Genomic DNA, 8,335 nt, shown 5'->3' with positions numbered 1-8,335 from the left:
GCTTACATTACAATCATAAATGCATGTTAATAACGGCGGTTTTTCAATAATCTTCAATCAAATTAGCGGATTTCGTACGTTTACTAAAAGTTACATCCGAAAAGTTCAAATCCACTTTCTTGAGCGATTCATTAGAATCAGATGGGTTAGAATATACACTGATTAAATGAAAGGTCCGTTAGTTTGTACAAATAAATTATGTTGTGGTTAAAAAAAAGATGTATTGTAACTTTTTAAGGGGTCCCTAAAATCCCGGTGAATTGGCTTAAGTGCACCATTGGTAATCCGCAACTGTTGAGAAATACGATGGCAGTTGCACAAACCACGAAAGTATGAACACAAGGAAGAGGACTGCAATATCTATTAATGGTAAATAGTTTCACTTACATTTCATTCCCCTCACCTCATCTCCTCTATTACTCTAAAATCAGAATAAACAAACCAAAACAAAACCCCCAAAATCATAACAAATTATTCAAAAATTCAATAAAAGTGGTGAAATATTCGTCGAATTCCAAAGGGCCTAATTTCTTTGCCAACACCGGGATCGAACTTGGGACCTACTGGTTAGGGATCCAGTACTTCACCTTAAATAAATATTGGAGGCATTTTTTTTTTTTTTTTTTTTTTTAAAGTTCGATTTATGTGTCACCAGTTATTTATGGCAATACGATTTAGCAAGCGCTAGTCTCGATTTAGTCCAGATCAATCCAGTCATGTAGCTGAAACAATTATGAATCATAAAACATTGTTAACTGTTTAATGGATCCAATGGATTTGAAATGAAGTTAGTAAACATATTCCTGACATTTTTCTATATAATTTTTATCTCAATGACTCGCTTGCGCGTAGGGGTTACTAAACATATTCCTGACATATTCGTAATAATTCTTATCTCAATAATTAGATTGCGTGTAGGGGCCTTTAGTCCTGGTCACGTACACGGGGATAATAGAAACCATACCATGCCACTTGACTCAATGACAGGCTTTTTTTTATACGGCCACATTGTCGTCGTCGTCCGTTCACATTTTGTTTGTGGACACTACAAGTCATAATTTTTATGCGATTATGCAGGTATCTGACACTCCGCGTGGTGTAAATACATATAGAAATATATTGGCTTCAGGGATATGTTTGCTAACTTCTGTCCTGGAAGGAGTATGGACAAGAGGTTATAGGGAAGTGTGGTGGGTTTTCTGTGCAATAACAACAAGCATGTATTTTTTTTCCACCAGAGCTTTTAAAATCAATAAATATAATTTCTTAAGGATTTTTTTCCATGCTTCTCTACGCTTTTTCACTCAAGGAAGCTCATGGGTATTTTGCATTCCCCAACTCAGTGGCCAGTCATGTTAAATAGGGTAGGGGTTTGATTATTTATTTCCTAACCTTTGAACTCAATTGCTGAATACGAATGCAGTAAATAAATAACTATCCGGGATATTCTAATTACCGACACTTCAGTTGGGGTGGGGTGTGAGTATAAATATAATGTAAATATATTCACTCAAATTACTTTATTCTGAGCGAAGTGTTTAACATTTTGACAAGATGTAGTGTAGATTATTATTATCGTGGCAACGATACTTGACAAGCGAGACTATAACTTAAGTTTCAATTATCCACGTTACCATTAATTTCATAAATCTTTGTTCAAATGAATACCATACGATGATGTGTGTGTGTGGGGGGGGGGGTATAGATTGTTTATTAACGTAGCAACGGTACTTGACAAGCGAGGCTATACTTAGTTTCAATTATCCACGTTACCATTAATTTCATAAATCTTGCCAGGATGAGTGGTCTAGAGGATGAGTGGATTAAAGGCTCGCCATGAGAATAAGTATGAATAATAATAATAATAATAATAGTTTATATAGCCTTTGAATCCAAAATATACACCTGAAATAGGTAGATTTAGTTCGTACATTGTGTCTAAGACGATCTTTCAAAAAGCTGCTGTTGTTGCATTTTCATTACGTACGGTACCGTTATGCAATGGTTATATCAGTATGGTATGCCCTTTTTAATCGCATTTAGTCGTCAGCCTGTCTGTCCGTTTATACTTTCGTGTTCACGCTTCCCAATAATCATGGGATCGTTTTGAAATTTATAATGATTGTTCAGCTTATTCAAATGAAATGAAATGAAATGAAATGAAATGAAAAGCGGTTTAACGTCATATTGTTCTTCTCCATTTGGGCTAATGAAGACCGGCATAGTGTGCTATGAGAGAAATTTTTCCCGGAAAACAAGGGATCTTTTACATACATGCCAATGTGTACACGGGACCTTGGTTTTCCATTCCATTCGAACCACTACTATATGTTACCCCTCCGTCCTGCACCCAGGGGCGTACATAAAGATTTGGTTTGTTTGTTTGGTTTTTTTTTTGGGGGGGGGGGGGGGGGGTGTTTAGCAAAAATGCGACCGACTGATGCACATGTCCCTAATACGAGTGGCGGGGGCCGAGCACCACAGATGACAGTTTTCTAGGGGCCAGGAGCTGATCTGGAATCTGGGAAGAGGGGGTGGCGTGGGGCGGTTCCAAATCTAGGGCGCCATTCACAATCACAACCCACAACGAATGTCGACAAAATACTGGCTATAACACTAAGCGTCCCAGTAGAACATAGATCGCATTGCCTATAGTTGTTCACCGATCGTTATCAGGTCGGAAAGCAGTTTTATTCAAGTTGTCATAAAGTTTATGTCATATAATACGATGATTGTTTTTGATGTTGTTATTAAATTTATGTGAACCTTAGGGGCAGTGGCTATAACACTGAGCAACCTGAGAAAATTTTGAAATATTGAATCAATATCCTGGCATTTGAGGTCATTTGTGGAAGCAAATTCTTGTGAACAAGAGAACCAGAATTAGTAGTTTGGGGCAGAATCTCGAAATCTGCCCTTGTCAATTCCGCCTGTTTTGCAATAGTTGTCAGAACATCTGTACAGTCTGACGACAACGACCCACGCTCCAGCGGTACTGCTAACTGGGCAGTTCACTATAACCATGGTGAATATGATTGTGCTGAGGCAGTATAATACCACGATTCGTGTACCAATGGTAAAAAAAAAAAAATGTTTATTTTGTCTTAAATATTTGATACCAGACGCTCACTCACCTTTTCCCGGTAAGATCACAACATCAATGTTGATTTAATTTGACAAATAATTCGTGTTTTCAATGTCGAAGACTTTGGATGATACCGAGTTAGAGACATAGCTACTTTAAGTTAATAACATCTTCGTAACAAGCTCTCTCAATTTCTTAGACCAACATACTCATAACAGGGAATTTTTTTTACAAACATGACAAGTTGACTAGGTTATTTTATACTATACAGTTGCAATTTAAGTGCACGGATTCACACAAAAATTTTCCCTTCTGTTTTGGCATTGTTTACCTCATTAATGTATTTAGTCTGAGACCGACTGCAGTGAGTACTTATTTTGGGACCGTCTATGTGACGTAAGAAACTTAGGTGCACGTATATTAAGCATTTGAGATTTTCCCCTTCTATTCTGGTATTGTTTATTTACCTCATTAATTCATTTCGTCAGTCACCGACAATCTTTCTCGGGGGGGAGGGGGATTTTTTTCTTAGATTATTAAAGTTTTGGGTGAGTAGCGTCACACATATGCAATTTAGGTGCATGGATTCACGCAAATACCAATCTGGTTAAAACACAGATCCTATTTCGTTTCGTTTTTATAGTTCACTACACTTGGATCTGGAAGACTTGTTATTTAACTCGTGTTCCGCTTGAAATGAGGGGTCAGCCAATCAAATGGTCTGTCAAAGCGAGTGTTTGACCTTTTTTGCCCGGAACTGTGGGTAGTCCACTAGTAACATCAATGCTGATTTGTTAATCAAATGTCTGACATCATAGGTCAAAAGTCGGTCTTTTGACCCCTGACGTGACCTATTGCTATAACATGTCAGATCTTCATGTAGTGTATGCCATCGAAAGTATAAAAAAACGAAACGAAATATAGATCTGTATTTTAATCGGATTGCGCAAATACCTAAAATTTGGGATTTTTCCTTCTCTATTTTGCAATTGTTTGTTTACCTCATTAATTCATTGAGCACTTATTTTGCGACCAGCTGCATTTATTTAGCGACCCTTGGGTGGTACCCCAGCACCCCCCCCCCACACACACACATTTATGCCCTTGCCTGCACCACTGACAAGGGGGAACCACACCAGGAAATCCTGATGAAATTTCTCGGCCAATGCAGGGAAAGAACACATGACCTCCAGGTTAGCAAGCCAACATCTTACTCACGGCTCCTTATTTAAAGGAAGAAAACCAATTTATTTTTGACAATTACTCCCAGAGTTACAGGGGGGTTGGGTGGCCGAATGGTTAGCATGTGCATGCTGTATCATAAGGCCTGTCATTGAGTCAACTGGCTTGGTTACGACTCCCCGGTTGAACGTGACAAGGAGTAGGGTCGCCTGTCCAACCTCGTGGGTTTTCTCCAGGTCCTCTGGTTTCCTCCCACTGCTAAAGACCCCTACGCGCAAGTGAATTATTGAAATAAAATTAAACCATATGTTAGTCCCAAAATGACCTAGTTTGTGTCGAGTGGACCGTAAAACCCCATTTCTCCATCCCTCCTCCCTCTCCCTCCCAGAGTTACACCCCTTAGTACATGTATATGAATCTGATGTTAAATCTCAATGGATTATAATTGTTAGAATTTTAATAGATTGTTCATCCAAACACCTACTGAATTTAAACAATTTCCAACAATAACTGTTGAGTTGCTTCCCTTGATGTACAAAACCTTGTTAACACCATGAACCGAGAATTTAGCGATTGAATTTTCGGCCCAGCCTCGATCATCATTACTAAAGCCGGTACATAAAAAAACTTAGTGTCGATTATCCACTTCATGATTAAATCATGAATGGAAGTCGAACAGCAAATCGGAACCTAATCCAATAAATATCGCAGGCTAGCGATGACATTGAGAGTTGATTATGGTCTTGATAAGTTAATTAATCGAAACCTAATCCAATAAATATCGCACGCTAGCGATAACATTGAGAGTTGATTATGGTATGGATAAGTTAATAATTTAGATAACATTTCAGGCCTAAAGAAAGACTTGCAATAGGCAGATTTAGCTCTTGCATAATGTATGTTTAAGTAACAATAGACTTACATTTCAGAACCCAATGCATAGTTTGACTTTTTTTGTTTGGGGCAGGGGTTATTATTATGTTTTCTTTAAGGTTAATTACCTGGTATATATATTACATAGTTTATTCACAGCACTGTTTAATGATTGTAATCATCAACTTTAAATATACAGTAAATTTGAAGTCAATTATAAAAAAAGAATAAATTCTATTCTACATATAATCAGTTTGAAAATAATAATATTTAGTTTAATTTTAATGTAAATAATTAAAATGAAAGTAGGAGATCTTATCAGCCCTCTAGACAACAGACATGTATAGTATATCATCCATCCATCCATCCATCCACCCACCCACCCAACCAAATTGTGTTGATTAAATTTTAAAAATAATTAAAATGTTTTTCTTTATCTGTATGTGACTTATTTATTCAAAACAATGGAAAGATTACTTTTCCTTTATAATAATAATAATAAAATGACAATCTTTCAATCAAATAATGTCACTATCTGTATACATACATGTATGTATTTCATGAGCAATCCTAACTAACAACATTCTTTTCACTTGAAAACTATATAGAAACACAAGGTTTGATGTTTCCTGAATCAAATGTAGGGATTTTCACAGTATGGTCAATAACTTGATATTTCCTCTGAATATTTTTGTCACAGCAGCACCAGAAAGAATAATCAGTTTGGGGGACACATGGTAAAACATAGTGTGCTTGGAAACATATGTTCATCATCAACATTTTGAGTGTTGGTTATTATAAGTACGGTATATCAACTTGAAATAAATTTGCAAATTTTTTTTACCTGAAAAGCATTTCAAAGTTATAATTCTGTTTAAAACTAAAGGCTCAGTGAAGGGCAACTAGGTGAATTCTCAAAATCCATAACCTCTATTTTGTTTACATGGTCTAAGTGACCGAGGCATTAACCTCCATGAAACTGAAATGCAACTCTGAAATTTAATATGGGTCCTTCTAATGAACTATTGCAAATGATCCCCACTCACTGTGTACAGTTGTAAAAAATATAGTCAATTCCCAGAAGGATTTCAGAATCTGCCCGACAATAAATTTTTTCTGACACTAGTCATCTAAAATTTCACAAAACAGTTAACTACAGTTACAAGGTTTTACTGTCTGATATTGTCAGATATCTGACATATATAATCAATCAGGGACTGAGAATATTATTAGATCAACAGATATTAGATCTTATTCACTCAACCAGCAGTTGTCATGTAAAATATGCCCACATTTTGCAAGAGATGGACAGAGAACGAGCTAAAAAAAAAATGTCATTTTTTGTACTATCAGGGGCCATAATTCAGGAAGTTATGTTCTGATACCAAGATCTTTTTATAAGCATACATTTTAAGTTTCATAAAAATTGAATAAAAATAGATGGTCCACAACCTTGGTATTACATACTTTCACACTATTTGCGTACAAGGTGCAGCCATTTTGTCCGATATGTGCAAATATCGAAGATCTTTGGGTTATAATCATACATTTCGAGTTTCATCAAAATCGGATAAAAATTGTGACCTTTAGACTGTCCACAAGTTTTCGTAAAATCAGGGGTAATATTCAATGACGTTACGATCCGATACATGTCAATTTCGAACCGAGATCTTTGGGAGATAAAAATGTCACAGATGTATCAACATTAATTGTTTGGTCATATATATTCCAACAAATACTTCATAAAACAGTACCCGGTACCGGTAGTCTGGCTACAAATTAAATAAATTATATAAATCAAAATCTGTTACTTTCATACATAAAAGCCTACCTTTTACCTTAATATGAAAACTACAAAAGTAAATAGTACTAAAAGTAAGCAAGTTGTACTGCCTATCTTTTCTTCTCGTATCCTTAATTTTTCTTCTTCTCTTTGCTTAATATCATGAAGTATATCTTTTTTTTTCCGTTGCATTAATTCTGGGTAATGCTGTCGATAAAATTCGTCAAAATTGTAAACATTTGAACGTCCAGTTGGGGGTTTTCTTCTCTTTTTGAATCCCTCTCTTTGTGTAAATGGCTGTGTTTCAGTGAAATGACTGTCATCTTTATCATCATCATGTTGTTGTGGATTGAAAACTCCTCTATCATACAGTCTTCTTTTTCTAATATTTCCAAGGACTTCATAAGCTTCATTTATATCCAAGAACATTTTATGTTCCACGCCATCCGTTTTGGTATCAGGGTGGTGAATTTTTGATAATTTATAGTAGGCACTTTTAATTTGGGTTTGGGTGGCTTTAGGTGTGACACCCAACACATCATATAAACTTATAGTATGACGTTTTCGGGTGCTACTAGTACTACTGTAATGTTTGACACCAATGTAATATATCTTACTTGCCTTTCTCCTTGAACTGAACATATTACCACGTTCACCTATACATTTACTTGTGTCCGTCTTGGTCGTTTTGTTCCGATTGTGTATCAAACAACTTGAAAAATGACTTTGGGTAGGCTTGCTACTAATAATAGAGAGTGGCAGGAATACTGGTCGCAAGGCCATTTTATTCCATAACTGTATCTTCATAAGCTTATTCACAAAATCGTTATATAATGTACATTTACCGTGTATCATGTTTGCAACAAACTTTGACAAATGTCACGTATATGAACAAGTGGTTTGTACTAGGCTACAGTGATTCGGTGAAGATCTTGACAACATTAGAACATGCCATTTATCTTGGAGTCAAGAGTAAGTAACACAATTATACCCCCAATCGTAAGACATTTTTAGGAAGGTCCAGAGCACACTGTTTCTGTCAATCAATCCGGTCTAAAGGAAGTCACCATTTGCCATTAGCCTATTTCACATTCGAAACTTTGTTCTATCCATGAGTTCACGTCAAGGATGGGGTGGTCGAAAGCTTTTTACAACGCATGCGCTGTTGTCGTATTACTTTGCCGTATGTGTCTAGTAAATCAAAGCCGGTCCAGATATATTATACGTGGTTTATATATAGTCAATCCAGGCATTGTGCTAACGATTGTAGTTGCAACTAAGTCATGTTGTTACAGAACGTGATATTTGAAGAAATCTCGTAACAAGAATGCGACTTCTAAATAGCAGATTCCTACTTCCGTTTCGTTGAGCTGAACTAATAAGGTGTGTTTGAAATTAAAATTTGATATTTT

This window comes from Patella vulgata, chromosome 6 (genome assembly GCF_932274485.2).
Source record: "Patella vulgata chromosome 6, xgPatVulg1.2, whole genome shotgun sequence".
NCBI classification, from domain to species: domain Eukaryota; kingdom Metazoa; phylum Mollusca; class Gastropoda; family Patellidae; genus Patella; species Patella vulgata.
Note: the sequence above shows the minus strand (reverse complement) of the source record.